The sequence below is a fragment of the Otolemur garnettii genome, unplaced genomic scaffold (assembly GCF_000181295.1).
Source record: "Otolemur garnettii isolate 467f Iridium unplaced genomic scaffold, OtoGar3 scaffold00051, whole genome shotgun sequence".
Classification (NCBI taxonomy): Eukaryota; Metazoa; Chordata; class Mammalia; order Primates; family Galagidae; genus Otolemur; species Otolemur garnettii.
The window spans coordinates 3,466,725-3,484,730 of record NW_003852446.1 but is presented as its reverse complement, the minus strand read 5'-3'; the positions used below and the strand labels follow the sequence as shown (position 1 = coordinate 3,484,730).

Here is an 18,006-nt window from a genome sequence, read left to right as displayed (position 1 = left end):
ATTCTAGTGAGAAGAGATAATGAACAAGTAAACTGTCTTAAGTCAGGTTTATTAGAAACAGACTCTGCAACTAAGATCTGCATGTAGGAAGTTGATTATAGATGTGCTCAGGAGCGGCACTCATAGGAGAACAAGGGGAGAGAGACTGGCAAAGAGAGAAGTCAAATTGCCATGCAGGGTTTACAGAGGCTCTGGAACTGGGATCTTTTCAGAGGCGTGCCAAGGTAAGGCAAGTACGTGGACTTTTATGCCTCCACATTGACCAGTCATTGAATCCAGGCTGCTCCCAGAGAAGGGGGATGATCAAAGGCTAGGTAGTCCCTTCCGAAGACAATTTTTGACGCACTCAGCAGCGATCACCCCCAGCACTTAGAGGAATGAGAACCATGGTCCTGAAGGGAGGACCTGGGGCCAGAGGCACAACAGAACATCTGCTATGTAGACACACAACTGAGCATAATTTCGGGCAGTGATAGTGTCTATGAAGATGATAAAATTTGCTAACATGATAGATGGGGGAGTGGAGCACCTTCCTTAGATTAGGTGGTTAAAGAAGGCTGTGTCACGTCACAGTTGCTCAGTGAGAATTGGTTTTGTTGCCTGTCTTTTGTTTTACTGAGACCAGTGGACGTATAGATATTAACCTATCATAAGAAATATGTGGTGCCAATTCTGGGTGACAGAGACTCCTAGGTGTTACGGAGGTTGTGAAAAATAGAAGACATTGTCCCTGCTCACAAGGAGCTGGCAATGTAGTTGAGGAAATTAAAGGATATAGAAAATTAGCAAACAGTACCAGGTGGTATAGCATTAATGCCAACAAATGGTACAAGCAAAGCTGGCACTGTCTGGATCCTGTAAGCCTAGGTGGGATTGCACACATAGAAAAGAGTCGGTTTGGGTCAAGAAGAAGCATGGAAGCAAAAAGTGGTAATCTAGGAACGGGCATGGAGTGTTTGAGGGAGGATGGTTTGTGGGCTGGGATCAGCAGAGCAGGCAGTTGTCCCTTCACATTGGCCTGTGATATGTTTCTAAATCCCGATCTGGTTTGCTCCAAAGTTTGAGGATCAATAGGCCCATTTATTGGACACATGACATCTCGCCATGCTTTGGTGACTGGTGCCTGAGTTTGGTGGGAATGACAGATGGAACCATGCCGTTCCAGGAGCACTTTTTAATAAGGAGTCAAAGAAGCCTGAAAGTGTGAGCCCAGGGGACTGTAAGCGTGGTGGCTCCACTAGCGGAGATAGGCACTACAGGCGAGGGAAATATGGGATCAGATACCTTGAGAGAGGTTAGAAACAAAATGCAGGTTTAGAATCATATCTGTAGAGGTAATGTCCAATGTCTCTAATGTCTTGAAGCTTGGGAAGGGGTGTGAGACACCCCCCAAGAGAGAACTTAGGAGAAAAGAAGGCAGGCTTGCAAGGCTCTGAGAAGCCTATTTCCAGCACTTATAAAGTGGATCCTGAATTTGTACAAAAGGACCAGGCTTGGGTCCTTGAAAATGTATGTCCTAAAGCATTTTCAAAAGATATGGATGGGATCTGATCAAGCTAAAAAGCTTTTGCACAGCCAAGAGCACAGTAAGTAAAGCAAACAGACAACCTTCAGAAGGGGAGAAGATTTTTGCACTTTACACTTCTGACAAAGGTCTGATAACTAGAATCTACAGAGAACTCAAACTAATCAATAAGAAAAGAATAAATAACCCCATTTCTATGTGGGCAAGAGACTTGAACAGAAACTTAAGACAGGCACATGGCCTACAAACACATGAAAAAATGCTCATCATCCTTAATCATCAGAGAAATGCAAATCAAAACCACTCTGAGATATCATCTAACTCCAATAAGATTAGCCCACATAGCAAAATCCCAAAACCACAGATGTTGGTGTGGATGTGGAGAGAAGGGAATGCTTCCACACTGCTGGTGGGAATGCCAGCTAATATAGCCTTTTTGGAAAGAAGTTTGGAGAACACTCAAGGAACTAAAAGTAGACGTACCGTTTGATCCTGCAATTCCTCTACTAGGTATATGCACAGATGATCAAAAATTATTTTATAACAAAGGCATTTGCACCAGAATATTTATTGCAGCCCAATTCATAATAGCCAAGACATGGAAACAGCCCAAATGCCCATCAACCCATGAATAGATTAACAAATTGTGGTATATGTACACTATAGAATACTAATCAGCCATAAAAAAAGACGGAGACTTCACATCTTTTATGTTTACCTGGAAGGACCTGGAACATATTCTTCTTAGTAAAGTATCCCAAGAATGGAAAAAAAGTATCCAGTGTACTCGATACTACTATGAAATCAATATATAACCACCTACACAATCATACAAATGGCAAAACATAACTATAGTCCAGAAATTAGAAGGGAAGAGGAGGGGGCGGAGGGAATATGGGAGGAGAGAGGATATTTGGGGGGACTTTACCTAATGTATATGATGTAATGGTACATTTCAGAACTATTAAGAAATGAGTATAATTGTGATGGATGTGTTACTTGGTTCAATGTAAACATTTCACGTTGTATATCAAAGCAGTACCCTGAACCCCATAAATACATCAATGTACAAAGTTATGATTTAATAAAAATTTAATAACAAAAAGATATGGATGGTCGGGAGAACCCATAGGTATCAAAAAGGAAGAGAACTAAATGGCAGTGATTTTCTGAGACTTGGCCTGGGTGAATTTTCTGTCTCCTTGTTTTGAATGACTTTGTTGGCAAGCAGGGGTTTGTTTAGCATTCCAAGCCTTTGAACTTGAGGGGATATGTCATTTTTGTTAACCTTTAACCAAGAAGGCAGTTGGAGAAGAGGTAAATTATCTGCTCAAGGAGGAATAATGGTTGCTTTCAAAGAGAAAACAGGAGATTATTGAGGCACTACTGCAAATGACCCGGTGACCCTTCTCTTCCCTGGAGGATTGATGGAGAAAAGGTTTCCTCCCCCCCAATTTTTCTCTAGGCATTAAAGGTGAAGCCCCAGGAATAACTAAGGCAAGGGTGAAAGGGCAACTTGAAAAGTTAAGCAGTATAAGAGTCAACTAAACAAGAAAGCATTTGTCCTAGACGTCTCAAGCCACTAAAGAAAATGTACTAACCTCCTAATGAAAAGATGGTTATCTAATTTATCACTGGAAACACTTCTCGCTGTAACTGCTGCATTCACCATGGTAGTAAGTTCCTTAGCAGGATCTAAGCTTGTGGGATTTCGCCTGGGAAGCCTACCCGCTGGACAAGAGGCAGCAGCAGAAATGATTTCGGATTAGAAGCAACAGAATTGTGGTCCACAGTGTTGAAGTGTGGGTGGGAGAATGGCTGAAGATGTTGGATCAAAGCCTGTTCAAATGTGGTAGATACAAAGTGTGATTCAAAGGGCTAGAGCTGGGGAGAGTGCAAAGGATTGAGGAGAAATAGAATGGCAGGTGGATATGAACTTAAAAAGCATGAAACTGACGATCAGTAGTCCAGTTAGCCGTACTGTGCCAGTATCAATTGCCCGGTGTTAATCTTCTAGTACAGTCAGGCAATAGGTCACTCTTGGGGGGAGCTGGGTGAAGGGTACATGGGACTCTGTGTCCTGCTCTTCTTGCAGTTTCCTGTGGGCGTATAATTATTTCAAAATAAAATGCTTTTTTAAAGTCCCGCCTCCAGGCCAAGGGGAAAAAAAAAAAAAAAAAGAACTCTTTCTTCCGAGAAGAAGAGGCACGAGCCTCACAAACAATAATGACTATTTGGGTAACTCTTTGTCGTTTAAAACACTTCCACATATGTTATCTCATTTGTTCCTCCCGATAAAGTGTATTCCTGTTTTGTAAATGAGGAAAGAGATTCAGAGAGATAAAGCAACTCGCCTCTGGTCATAGACAGTAAGTTGCAAAGGTGAGACTTGGAGGTACGTCTTCAGGTTCCAAATGCCATGATCATTTGGGTTCAAACCCATACAGCCTAGGGTGGGCCCCAGATACAGACACTAAAACAAGGGTTTAAGTGCGAGAAACTTATTGGGGAGGTGATGGGAGGCTCTGGTGGGGGAGCAGGAAAGAGTACATTGCAGAACTCATGGTCTCCGTGAGCTTCTAGGGCTCAGCCCCCCTGGGGAGCTCGGGAGATGTGTAGAGCGCTCCTTAGAGTCCCACCCCACCAAGAGATGGGAAGCTGGTGTATTTACCTCTCATGCCCATCCAGGACGGAGCGAGCCCTGCTCTCATGGTGCTTGTTTCATAGCCCCTCTAGATGACTCGTTCTGGGACAGAGAAAACCTCAGGCAGAGAGTCACAGACTCTCTGTCAGCTTGAAATAGGACACCATCAGCATATACGGGAAAGGTTAATGCACAGAGGATATGGATGGGGTCCCCACTGACAGTGACTGTTCCTTTCTTGTAGCACTCACACTCCAAATCCTGTGGTTGCTTAGCACCTTTCCTCTTGTCTTAGAATATTCTCTAACCACACACACACACACATACACACACACACACTCACACACACACTCTGAGATGGACAGATACAAGGCAGGGAGGGATACCCTTATCTTGTGTGTTGGGCACAAAAGTCAGGACCAAAGAGAGAAAGAGCAAAAAAACCAGACGTGTGTGTGTACAGGTGTATACTGGACTGTGTGTGTATGCATTTCTTTTTACACACTTAGATTTTGTGGTTCGCCAACTTATTCCAAAGACAATTGAGGCTGAGGAGATGACATAAACGTTGGTATTCACTGAGTCAGAGGTTAAGTCCAAAGTCAAAGGGGTCCGTTGGTGCTTTCCATTATACAATATACATCCTGCATCTATTTGGACTCCTTTAAAAGGGTTGAAATGCAGGGTGGCACCTGTGGCTCAAGGAGTAGGGTGCCGGCCCTTATACCAGAGCTGGTGGGTTCAAACCCGGCCCTGGCCCCAAACTGCCAATAAATAAATAAATAAATAAATAAATGAAAGGGTCTAAATGCAATCAAACGGAGCAGTCAATGAAGGAATGGTGTGAAGACAACATTCTACTTAGTTTGGTGGATACTACAGAGAAGGGTAATGGCATTCCAGAAAAATCGGCTAGATAAGGGATCATGTGATAGTGGGGTAGAAGGACTTTCTCGTGATGATTGCTGCCTACTAACTAATGCACTTGCTCTTTCCTGATACATTCAGTATTTCTTCTCCAGGGTACATGGTGATATACTCTTCATGGCTGTGGGTTAATTCAATCACCATGAGCACACTCTAGATATTAGTGCCATTTCCCCTTACTTGTGCCTGAAATAGACATTTCAGACTCTCAGTCATCTTAACCCAATGATATGCCCAAGTATGTTCTCAATTAGAGCCATTTTGCTCTGTGTGTGATACCACGAAGTGGAACACATGATCTGATCTTTTAAAAATCTTTTAGATAGGAAAGGTATACTAAGTTTCCCCGTATTAAAATAATTCAGAAGCAGCTGACAGAATCTTTCTCCACTATTTATCCAATCATAAAAATTTGATCCTTGAATTAAAATCAAAGAAAACTATCCAAGGGATGTAAGGCCTGGAAATAGAGAGCATTATTTTTGTCTCTAGGAAACGTTCACAGCTTTAATTTATTACATCCTCCCAGGTTTTTCATATTTAAAAGATACCATAAGGTTGTGATACCAAGTCATGAATAATAAAATAGTGCTCTGTCTCGGTACATGTAACATCATTTTGTTTTCCAATGTAGCATCAATTCCTTCTAAATCATAGCCATATTCTCGCATTAATACTATCACTTTTCTTAAGCCTACATACAAACAAACTGTAAAACCACTTTAACCTAGAAAATGTGTTTGGATTCATCCATATTTTGACTCCATGTTTTCTGTGCTCTTTAAGCTTCAGGATTTTTCCTCCCTCCCATTTTCTCATCAGAAAGTGCAAACCAAATCCTCTGACACCTTGCTACCTCTGACACCCTTACACCCTTTTTAAGAGGGCTTCAGTCTTTCGAGGAAGACGATTCTGTGTTCACCAGGATTCCGTTATAGTTTTCCAGGTGAAGTACAGGTTTGCCTCCCTTTACAAAATAAAATTGATCTCAACTCTGGGAATGGAGAGCAGCTTGGTGCAAACAATGGTTCCAATGCTGGCGAGGCATGCGCATTGGGTGGGTTCTGCTGTTTGGCTGGCAGCATATCCACATAGAGACTTGCCTAGCATGGATTTTCCATTATTTGCTACCAAATGGGTACATCTGAATAGCTGAACCCCAGTGAATGATAAAAGGCTGCTTAAACACAATCTAAAAGAGATTACAATGTATAAATATGAACCAATATTAAGCCATACCAACAGAGCCTACCATTTAACTTAATTTATCTCAAAAAGTAATTTGGCATAGGACTTGACATTGCCAAATTGGGCTTTGCAGTTCCAAAGCAATATGATCATCAATCATGGCTATCAATTTGTTAAAGGAAGACCAACTGAACAGTCAAAAAGAACCAGAAATAAATGTCTCTGGGTAAAGTCTATTTTAGTGCCTATACATGTAGTAATACCCTGCTAGGAAAGGTGGGCCTTTATCTTGTTTGGATGCAGGTTCTTGGAGAAAGAAGTGGGTGAGATAAAATGTCTTAGGGGAAAGCGTCTTAGGCCATACCCCGCCTGCACCCTTTGGTTAGGGTCCTATACTTGGGAGAGTATCATGAACTCCTAGTGAGCACAGCATGTCTTCAGCCAAACACAGAGGTTCTAAACTGCCAGCATTGTGCAGAACCTTCCTTATTAGGAATTTTTACTCATTACTTTTCCTTTGTGAGATATAGCTTCCAGAAGAGTTCATAAGATGAAGTATACGGTTGAGTGAATATTTACCTCTACGCCTGTGTGACTACCACCAGGTCAAGATATAGAAACAGAACCCCCCAAAAGACTCACTCATGCCCCCTTAGCAAGTACCCCCGGATAAGCACTATTCTGACCTCTAGCGCCATAAAGTGGAATTGCTGGATTATAGTTTATATGGTACATGCATGTTTAGCATGAATTGGTACTGCCAAACCTTTTGCAACAGTGTTGAATCAATTTACAGTCCTAACCAATGACTTTTTCTTTGTCCAGATTTTCTGCTGTTGGCACTGACAATGCTTAACAGTTCTTCTCTTACTATTTGCATGACCTAACCCATGACAAGTTTTCATTACCCCCCCTGGGTTTTTAACAGTGTACAAGCCAATATGGCTGTCATTTGTCATTTGCTTATGGTGGCAATGGCAGAACGAGCAATATGGTGACACACTGTGATTTCACAGTTGGTGTGGGTGTTACCATGGATTTCATGGTAAGTCTCCATGAGACAAAACAAGGTCATCTCAGCAAATCTCAACAAATCATGACCTGTGTCATTACCTAATGAGACCCCAAAGCCTGAACTACTTCATCTGCCTCCCAGGTAATGAGTTGTACAATTCTCAAAGGTCCCTTAAGAGCTGTTTGAAAAACAGTAGATTTTAAAACCTAGAAGGAGTGCTAGGGGAACCCGGGGGCTTTGCCAACGGAGTGTCATCATTCAGGCCCCATCTTGAATCTAAACCAGCTGACAGTGACTCTTTATATTTTTTTTCTTCTTTTTTTCAGAATTATAATTAGGCTTAAAATTTTTCATTTCAGCTTTTATTCAATTAGTCTTAGAACAATGTGTACTTTAAAAGATCTGGGCACAGCTGACAGACAGAGTGCATGTGACACAAATATTCTGTTTGGTATTCATGTCATAGACTATTAGTGCCATTTGTTTAGAATTTGGTTTTATTTTAAACATTGCTTGAATTAAAAAAAAGAAGAAATAGCAAAAGCCAAGTGGCAGTTTATCTGATCTGCTAAAAAATGTTGCATTTAATCTAATCCTTTTCCAGGGATTTAAAAGCGCAATAAATATATAAATGCCTACAAGAGAACATCTCTACATTTTCTTGCCTCCAACCAAGCTAAGAATGCATGTCCAATAATGACCAGAAATGTTGTCTGGGGTTTGCTTTACAAATACCCAGCAAATGAGGGCTGTGTCAAGTTCAAGTAGATAAAGGATAATGGGTCAAATATAGGTAATTGTTGAAGCTGGGTGATGAGTTCGGGGGTTCATCATCATATTTTCTCTACATTTGTTTGTTCACAAATTTTTCATAGTAAAAAATTTTTAAATTATATCCGTAACAAACGCGAGCAAGTTACTAATAATTAAGGGGCATAGACTAGTAGACGAGCAGAATTGTAAAATAATTTATGGAAATATGAGAACACGGATTATTTGCTGATGTTAAGAAATTATGTATTGTGATTATGTGTTAAAAATAATCCTTATCTTTTAGAGCTATGTCCTGAAACATTTATGGATGAAATGGTTTGATGTTGGATTTTTGCTTCATGATAATATAGGAAGAAGGGAGGGAACGGGCAAGGTTGCTATAGGCAAATGATCATTGCTGGATGAGGAGGACATGTGGGTTTATATACTGCTCTATTTACCTTCGTGTATGTTCAGAAATCAAGTAAGAAGTGATTTATGAACCTACATCCAAAGAAAACAGATTCGTACTATGAAATTGCAGATTTGTTTTTCTCTTCGTCTTTAGGTCCTGAAAAGCTTCAGCTGAAATGTTTTTATGAGTGGAGCCATTGAATAAAGCTCCTGTGAACTGACTTTTTCATTTGGGGAATACGTTACAATAATAAAAATCAAAAATACAAGTCCAAACAACGAAGGTAATTGTAAGGTTCAGACAAATGTCACCCAGAGGACTAACAAATCCCCATGGTTCCAAGGTCACAGTGTAAAATTACCAGGGGAGTAGAGCTTCTGTACTTCAGGGCTGTGTCCATTGTATCAGTAGGGGGAGGGCTGGATAGGGCAGAGGTGGGACCCATCTGCCAGATCTGCTTTCCCCAACCTACTGACTGCCTGAAATGCATAGACCACCAAAGAAAGACTGGGCTTCTTTTCTAAACTAGCATCAGAACCTATGGTCTGACAAGTGCATTAGCCTGTAAGGAAACCATGGACTGATCTAGGGGGGCAGTATGTGCAGTGATTTAGGGACACTGGCTTAAAAGCCAGGCTCTCTGGGTTTGAATCTGGAGCTGTGTGACCTTGAGTAAGCTATTTAACCTCTCTGTGCATCAGCTTCCTCATCTTTAAAATAGGAGTGATGATAATAGTATGCATCTCATGGGTTGATGGTGAGGAGAAAAGAGGTCAGGCACTTAGACTAGCACCTGTTAAATAGTAATCCTTGTCTGTCCTAAAACATCTTTGGAGTAAGAGCTCTTTACCCATAGAACCGCAGACAAAAACTCATATAATAAACAGACATGCTTTCCATTCTTTCGCATCCAAAGACCCAGAGGAGCAAGAATGCTCACTACAAGGAACTCTGAGAGTAGAGTGAGAAGGGGCCCACTTGCAAGTACCAGTCTCTTTCAAGTTCAGTGTTTTAGCTTGAAAAACCGCACGCATTTTGCATGATAATGTAGTAGGTTTTATGATAGAAAATTATATGACCCCCATAATTTTTTGCATAAGATCAAGGTCAAGAGAAATGGCCTGCATGCGTCCTATGGCTTTCCTGATCCTCTGAATATGCCTCTCAGTTTGAGAAGTTGAGACATTTAGAGCCATTTGACTTAGTGAATTTCCCAGATGCTTCTCCCAGAAGAGCTGGTGTACTTCCTACCAGCTAGTCCTTAATACCACCTCATATCCAATGAGGGGCATTGTGTAGCTTTCCCTCGGAGCCTTTTATGGGCAGGGTTTGGGGACACATCTCTTCCTCTCCTTGTTTTCATTGACTCCTCTGTGACTGTTGACATAGTTGACCTGTCAGTCCCTTTTAAAGCTCATTGAGTTGGTTTCTGGGACGTCAGTGGCTTCAGGATCTCCCCCTATCTCTCTGACTACTCCTCTATTTCTTTTTGCGGGATCATCTTTTTCTGTTCACCTTCTAAGTATTACTCTCTCCAGGATTTTAATATCAGCTCTGGATGCTTCTCATTCTGTATGTCCTCCCGGGATGACCTCACTAATATCCAATGCCTAATGCCTCAGTCTCCACCTATAGAGAACACTCTAGTCTTTGTCTGCGTTAACACCTCTTTTCTCCCTTCTAGTACCAGAATTTCTCTTTCCTAGAGGAATGTACTTGCAGGTTTTTGTGAAGCTGACCTTGTCCCACTCATGGCCACAGATTTGGGCCCATGACCCAGACATGACCAATCAGAATACTCCAGCTCTGGATTATAGGGCTTGGTTTAGGAATGGGTACATAACCCCCAATGGACCAATCACAGTCTTCTTGAGACTCTTCTGATGGAGGGATCAGGAAATAAACAAAAACCTCAATTCTCTGTTGGAGTTATTGAGCAAATAAATATGAATAGGGGACTTTAGAGTTGCCAGGGGCCATCAGGTCCAAGAGAGTCTAAGAGTAAACAGAGACAAAATCCCCAAACTATCATTTAAACCCCTGGAGCTAAAGAAACAATCTCTGGGCCTATTGATGTACTAAGCCAGTAAGTTGTTTTTTCTGTATGTGCTAGTCTTTGTTGGTTTCTTTGTCACTTACAACTATCCATATGTTAATGACTCCCAAATCCACATCTACAGCCAAGGCTTCTCTCCTGAGCAACAAACTCATATATAGCCTACAAAATTAAACCACCTCCTCACAGATGCTTCACAAGGTCCTCAACCTCAATAGTTATTTGCTAAAGAATGGCAACTCTAATCACACTATAAATTTATATTTACTTGTAATGTTTTTAAATTTTCCACCAGCGTGCAAACTCTGTGAGCATTGCTTGTTCATTCGTCGGTGTATCTCTAGCGTCTGGAGAAACTTACATAGTAGATGTTCAAAAATATTTGCTGAATTGATGAGCCAACAAATGGAGACCACAGAGAAATTTTCCTTGACTCCTAGGTCACTATGAGAGTTTTGAGACAGGTTGTGTTGTGGTCCATTATTTTGCTTCCAAGAAACACAGTCAACAGCATCCTTTTAGATTCACCTGTGCAAGTTTAAACTTGCTGGTTTTATCAGTACTGCTGGGAAGGCTTCATTTGTTTCTGTCTACGCAGTTTTTATATTTCTTGATTTTGGGGTATCTCAAAACTTTCATAATGACGCACATGTGGTCGCATCTACCATATGCAATTAGTACGCTTTTGACTCATGGATACCTCAAATCTCATATCTGATCCCATCACTGTACTGCACTGCTTACTTCAAGCCCAAATTGCTTCTTGCCTGAACCATTGCACAAGCCTCCTAATTCTTGTTCCTGTCTCCAGCTACCCTCCATATAGCTACCAGGATTTTCATAAAATGGAAATCAGATTCTACTATGCTCTACTTAAAATCCATCAATGATACTGCAGAGCTTTCGGAATCAAATCTTGGACTCTGCCTCCCTCTCCAGGTTCATCTCCTGGCTCTCCCTCCACACAACCATTGTCTAAAAAGAGGGAACCACTTAGGTTCTTGCAAATTCACCAGCGCATTTCCTGCCTCTGTATTTCTGCACATAGTAGGGTCTCCTCCCATGCTCTGCTTTTCACCCTCCTGATTATTCTGCAAAACTCATGTCTTGTCCTCCAGAAGGCCTTCTCTGGCCTCTAGCTCCCCATTCTGGTTTAGAATTGCTTCCTCTAGATTCACAAAGTTCCTTATATACACTTTTTCTACCAAAGCACTTATGTGATAGACTATTTTAGCACTGAAAAGTATCTGCATTTTACTTTCCTCATGGGCACAACGCTAGACTACATTTCCCATCCTCTCTTGCAGTTAGGGATGGCCACAAGCCTGAGTCAAATGGAATAGAATGTGAGCAGAAGCCACATGTGCCACTTTCAGGTCTGGCCCACAAAAGCCTCTTATATAGGTTCCCTCTCTCTGTCATCAGCTCAGTAGAGAGGACTGAGGATGTAGGAAAGGAAAGAGCCATGAGGCGAAGGGAGCCACTTGGACAGTTTCGCAACTTGGGCCACTCTGTGGCCAAAATTGGGAAATAAAAGAGAAAAAAAACAAACCCAGGAAATTCACCATGGTACTGACTTCATCACGCTGTGAAGTCCTGCCCCAACAGACTGCTATTCATTACTTTTCAGCCCTCAGGCAGTTCGTTGCTGTTGTTCTGTGTCCTGTCCAGCGTTTTTAGCTGTAGTGAGCGAGGGAGATGGGGTGTAGAGGCCTTAGAATAGCTGGCTTAGAGTGGAAGCTTAATGGTGATTTTCTAGGTGGACTAATTAAGTATCCAGATTCCTGGGATCACTTATTTCTTGTTCTCAGTTTTCTAATTTATGTAAGTGTAAAAATCTTTGCACTAGTGCTCAGGAGAAGTGCAGATGTGATCAAGGATAGAAAGTAGATGCGCCAAAGGGAGGTTATGCCATGTGGTATTACCTAACTTTGCTAGGCGGAAAAGAAGGAGCGGTGACGTATTCTAAGGACAGATTTTCAGTAAAGAATAGAAATAAAGGATAGAAATGTGTGGCTCTCTCCTAGGTAAACTGAATGTGGCTTGTTTCTTGACCTTTTATACATATATTAAGCAGAAGTAAGGAAGCTGTGTTCCTAAGTGAATGTCAAACATTTAACTGGTAAATTCTTGACTCCTTAAATAATGACATTTACAACCCCCTATTGTTGTTTATTATAAACAAATACATCCATCAGTTAAAATTTATTTATTGAGATCTCCTACATGCAATAAATATTCAGTGAGGGTTAAAGGAAGTATAAAAATTAGCACCTGTTTAAAACAATACTAAAGTCCCACTGATAAGATTGCACGCCTTACAAAGCACCCTCACCGTTCTTACTTAATATTTTCCTCACAGTAGCCCAGTAAGGTAAATTTCAGTTCCATTTGGCAGAGTCTACAGAGGCTCAGAAAGTTTGAGAAATCTGTATCGGATCACACAATAGCAACAGAAACGGAGTTACCTACCCAGGTCTTCTGGTTCCAATTTCTGTTCCCTTATCCAACACTATACCTCAGGCTAGCTGGGGAATAACACATCCCATCTACAGACCATCTTTTAATGGTTCAAGGCAAGCTCAAAAATAGTGGGCTCACACCTAGGGTATATATTGCAAGGGTACATGTCGGATCTATTAAGCATAGAGTATAAATGTCTTAACACAACAATCAAGTAAATGAGGTGAGGGATATATTAACCAGTACAATGTAAACATTCCAAATTGTATTTGAAATCAGCACATTGTACCCCATAAGTGTCTACATGATCTACCTCTTTATGATTTAAGAAAGATTAAGAAAAACAATATCATATCAACTGAAGGGCTAAATGTAGCATGAAACCCACTTCCCTAGCCCTCTTCTGTTGGCAGCATCGTGAACACAAAATGTGTGGTTGCAAATGTTCTTGCCACCCTGGTGAGGTTATTTAATCTAAGACACAATAAATACGGAGCGCAAAAAAGATAGAGCCAATATCCTGGGTCCAAGCTGTGAGAACTAGACCCATCAAGTTTTAAAATGTACAAAAGAGTGTACAGTCTTTTCCAAAAAAAAAAATGTTTAGGGGCATTTTAGGAAATAAAAAGTTTGATAACTATTGTTCTAGACATACATGGGGCGCATTTCTTGTTTTTCAAGACCCTTTCTTTTCCTTTTGGTTTCCTAGATTCCTGCAGTTTGTAAAGTAAAGCGATCCACACCACATCAAGTTATTGATTTTTATTAGTTATCGTTACTGTTTTTCTCACAGCCCGCTTGGATTTTTATGCTTAAGAACATTCTCTGAAAGAATAGAAGGGGGGAGAATGAAGTTAGCTAGAAAAAAGGGTATTCTTCAGCTAATTTGGTGAATAATTTTTCTGTCTGTCTTGGTAGTCGTTCCTTCCTAGCATCTCTTTTTTGGAGGAGGAACGGAGTGATTAAAGCAAATTTTCATGTTAATGGAGTTCCCCAGTGGATCTAGTTCTAAATAATTGCTCTCAAACTTACATGCAGTTTTAGAAGGGGAAAATACCGTGGCACACAAACGTTTGCATGAACAAATGAACAGGCACGAGGGGTCACCCCAGTAGAGGGGCTCAATACAGATGGTTTTATCCCTGACCTGGCCCTGGTTATAATTTCTCGCCAAGTTGCTGATTCAGCGATGCCATAAAAACCTTAATAACCGGCTGAATCTTCTTGCAAAGAAGGCATAAAGCCCCAGGCTGCTTTAATCTTCTGCCACAGTGAGAACAAGTGACAAGGTAGCCTGTACCTTCCATGAATAATATTCTCATCTCACGGTTTTTTTCTCACAGATGCTGAAAGGCTTCAAGAGATCTTGTCAGTCCTCCACGCTTTCTGTATCTCTGCTCTGTTCTGAAAGGCTAGCTGATTGTTCTCCTGGGCTTTAGATGGTCTCTAGGCTTTCAGAACTGTGAACCAAGTGCAAGAATTCTGCCGAGCTGCGGGGATCAAGAAGTTTGGGTTTTTCTTCCTTTATATATAGCTCTCGGGCTGTAACAGCCGAAGCTAAATGATTCTTCGGTGGTCTGGGACATCAAGTTCTTCATTTTCCTTTTTCTTCAAGTACAGCAGTGATAACAGGCAGGGAGAGAAAATGGGTGGAGTGAGAACAACCTGAATACCAATCTTTCCTCAAGAGCCTTCAGCAGAAACCCCTGTTATTTGGAAGGTTGAATTTCTCGGCCTCGGTAACACTACCACTTATCCTCAAAAGGACTCCCACATCTGTGTCATCACTTAAGGATGGGGAGCCCTCAAAGTCATTTTTTCCCACTTCAACCAGCTTCTTGTTACTCACATTCCTTACTTTTTTCCCTTCTTTTATTAGTAGCAGTAGCTTCTACTTTTATTATAGAACCTGACTGCTCAGATACTGACTCATTCAAAACCCACAGGTCATCTGGAGTGCCCCAAAGAGTGGCAGGATCCGTCTTCTCTAGGATTCAGCATTTGTGAGGTGAGGTGGGAGGCATGAGAATGCCGCCTTCTCCAGTTCTTCCCCTGGCATTGAAACTTTTCCTCTGCGCATTGCTTCAATCGGTCTTGGCTTGGAGTATCCATGCTGAGATACCAGAGTGGTGGTCACAAAATTCTTTCTTAGCTTATCAAAGAGAGGGCTTGGCTCTTCCAGAAAGAAGCTCTGACATCCAAGTAGTTCTCCCAAAAGGTCTCGACCACACCCCAGTACGCAGGCTACTCCCGCGGGTCACAGGCTGTGTCAGTGCCAGACACTGGCGTAGGTGCTGCAAGGCCACTCCAGCAGTGAGCATTTCCCCTTGGCACCTGCTACCCACAGACTCTTCAGAGTTGGCAGGTTTGACTGTACCTGTTGTACACATAAAATCAATCAGATTGATTTGTGCTGGGGAGAACCTGTGAGCCCTATCAGACGAACACTGAGTACTGAGCAGAAGTGGAAAATTATGTCATTTTGGCACCAAATGATCTGCTGATCAAAACTCACAGCCGCTCCACGGGCTGCTCCTCACCTGAATCCAGAAGGTGGACTTCATGGGCCCTAAAGCCTCAGGGGGATTTTAAAATGCTGAGCAGCTAAGCATTTTAAAGAACACTTTCTGCCTTGAAACAATCTCTGTGCTGTTCTGTACCAGGTTGAATAGTGTCTCCTCCTACCCCTCCAAAAAACATTCATGTCCACGGGAAACCCTGAAATATGACCTTATTTGGAAATTAGGTCTTTGGGGATATAATCAGATAATGTAAGGCCATACTGGATTAGAGTGAGCCCTAATCCAATGACTGATATCCTTATAAGGCAGTGGTTCTCAACCTGTGGTTGCAACCCACAGGAACTGTATTAAAGGGCCGCAGCATTCGGAAGATTGAAAACCACAACCAAGAAGAGGCGAGGATACAGAGACAGTGGAGATAAGGGTCATGTGATTCACAAAGGCAGAGTTCGGGATGATGCTTCTACGAGCAAGGAAATCCAGGGATTGTTGGCAACCACCTGAGCCAGGAAGAGGCAAATAGAGACACTTCCCTAGAGCCATCAGAGGGATCATGACTTTGCCAATGCCTGGGTCTCAGACTTCTAGTTTCCAACAGCTTCTCTCTTTGAGAGAACCAATTTCTGTGTTCAGCCACCCCATCTGTAATACTTTCACTGTCCTTACTCCACATTTTTTGGCAAATTCTTAAGTGAGAAGGATTCAGTGTAGTGATTCCTAATCCACATGATTTGAGCTTGTTTTGATTTTAACACCGCTACTTATTGGCTGTGTGACCTTGACCAACTTACCCCATTGCTCTGTGCCTCAGTTTCCCTGACCTGTAAAGTGGAGATTAAATGAATTAATGATGTTAAGAGCTTAGAACAGTGCTTAGCACATAGGAAGTGCAATTATGTGTTTGTTATATGAAAATAAATGTCCATGGGGTTGAAAGGGCTGCGTGAAAATGAGAACAGTTCCCATGGAGGAGGAATTAGGACATGAGCTAGACCTTCAGGGATTGGGTTAGGCTGGTCAAAAGCCACCCACGTGAGAGAAAGAGTCTGAGTAAAGGTGTGCTGAGGGCATCAGGGGAAAGGGCAGTAAGATTCTATTAAAGCAGGACTTCCCCACCTTTTCTCCGTGACCTCCAATAATGAGGCTTGTAATGTTTGTATACACATGGAGTCATTGAGGCTGCTTGCAGATGGACTCTGGGCATCACTGTCCAAGTTCCTAAGAGCTGAGGGGAGGCAATACCTTGGCACATTTGTAACTTGTCCCTAGCACCTGTGGCGAAGCTCAGAATTTGAGCAGTGCTTCTCAAACTCAAATGTGCATCGAAACGTAGATTCCGGGGTGGTGCCTGAGAGTCTGCGTTTCTAGCAAGTAGGGATGCTGAGGCTTCTGGTCTAAGAACTACATTTTGGCTCAAAATCTTCGCCACTTGAAGCATGGTCTGTGAAGCAGCAGCAGCAGCCCCCCGGAGCTTGTTAGAAGTGCTGACTCTTAGGCCACCCCCAGCCCAACCCTAAGAATCACTGTCTGCATTTCCTCAGGTCCTCAACTGATGGAAATACGCATTAACATTTTTGGGGACTGCTGGATTAGAGGACTCTGGGTAGTCCAGCTTGCTTATGGGGAGAGGTTAGGTTCTCAAACCCAATCACACATTAGATCCTTGTGGGAGATTTAAAAAATCCTGATGCCCCTCTTCCCTTTGGCGGCCATCGCTGGAGAGGCAGTGGCCAAAATGAAGTTCAATCCCTTTGTGACTTCGGACCGAAGCAAGAACCACAAAAGACATTTTAATGCACCTTCCCACGTTCGCAGGAAGATCGTCTTCCCCTCTTTCCAAAGAGCTGAGACAGAAGTACAATGTTCGATCCATGCCCATTCAAAAGGATGATGAAATTCAGGTTGTCCATGGGGCATTATAAAGGTCAGCAGATAGGTAAAGTAGCAGGAAGAAATATGTCATCTACATTGAGCAGGCGCAGCGGGAAAAAGCTAATGGCACAACTGTCCGTGTGGGCATTCACCCCAGCAAGGTGGTTACTGGGCTTAAACTGGACAAAGACCGCAAAAAGATCCTTGAATGAAAAGCCAAATCTCGCCACGTAGGAAAGGAAAAGGGCAAGTACAAGGGAGAAAGAATTGAGAAGATGCAGGAATAAAATAATCTTCTATGCAACTTTCATTAAACACTGCTAAAATGAAAACAAAAATCCCGATGCCCAGGCCAAAACGCTCTGGTCCAACACAATCGCTCTGACTAGGGTCCTGGGAGATCAGTATTTTTTTTTTAAACTTCTCCAGGTGATGTTAATGTGTGATCATGGTTGAGAACCACTGGGTTAGGGAAGCAAGGCTAGAAAGAGAGACAGAGGCATACAGATGGGGCTTAGGTCCTTGATCGGGCTGGAGTTCTCTTTCCCAGGATAGCATAGTAGTTTAAAGGCATGGGCTCTGGAGCAATGAGGGCCTTCCTGGGTTCAAATCCTGCTTTGTGTCAC

At 42.2% G+C, this 18,006-nt stretch overlaps 1 pseudogene; it reads left to right on the top strand.

The window, feature by feature from the left end:
- Positions 1 to 17,243: 17,243 nt before the first annotated feature.
- LOC100956921 lies at positions 17,244 to 17,687 on the top strand (annotated as a pseudogene).
- The last annotated feature ends 319 nt before the right edge of the window (positions 17,688 to 18,006 follow it).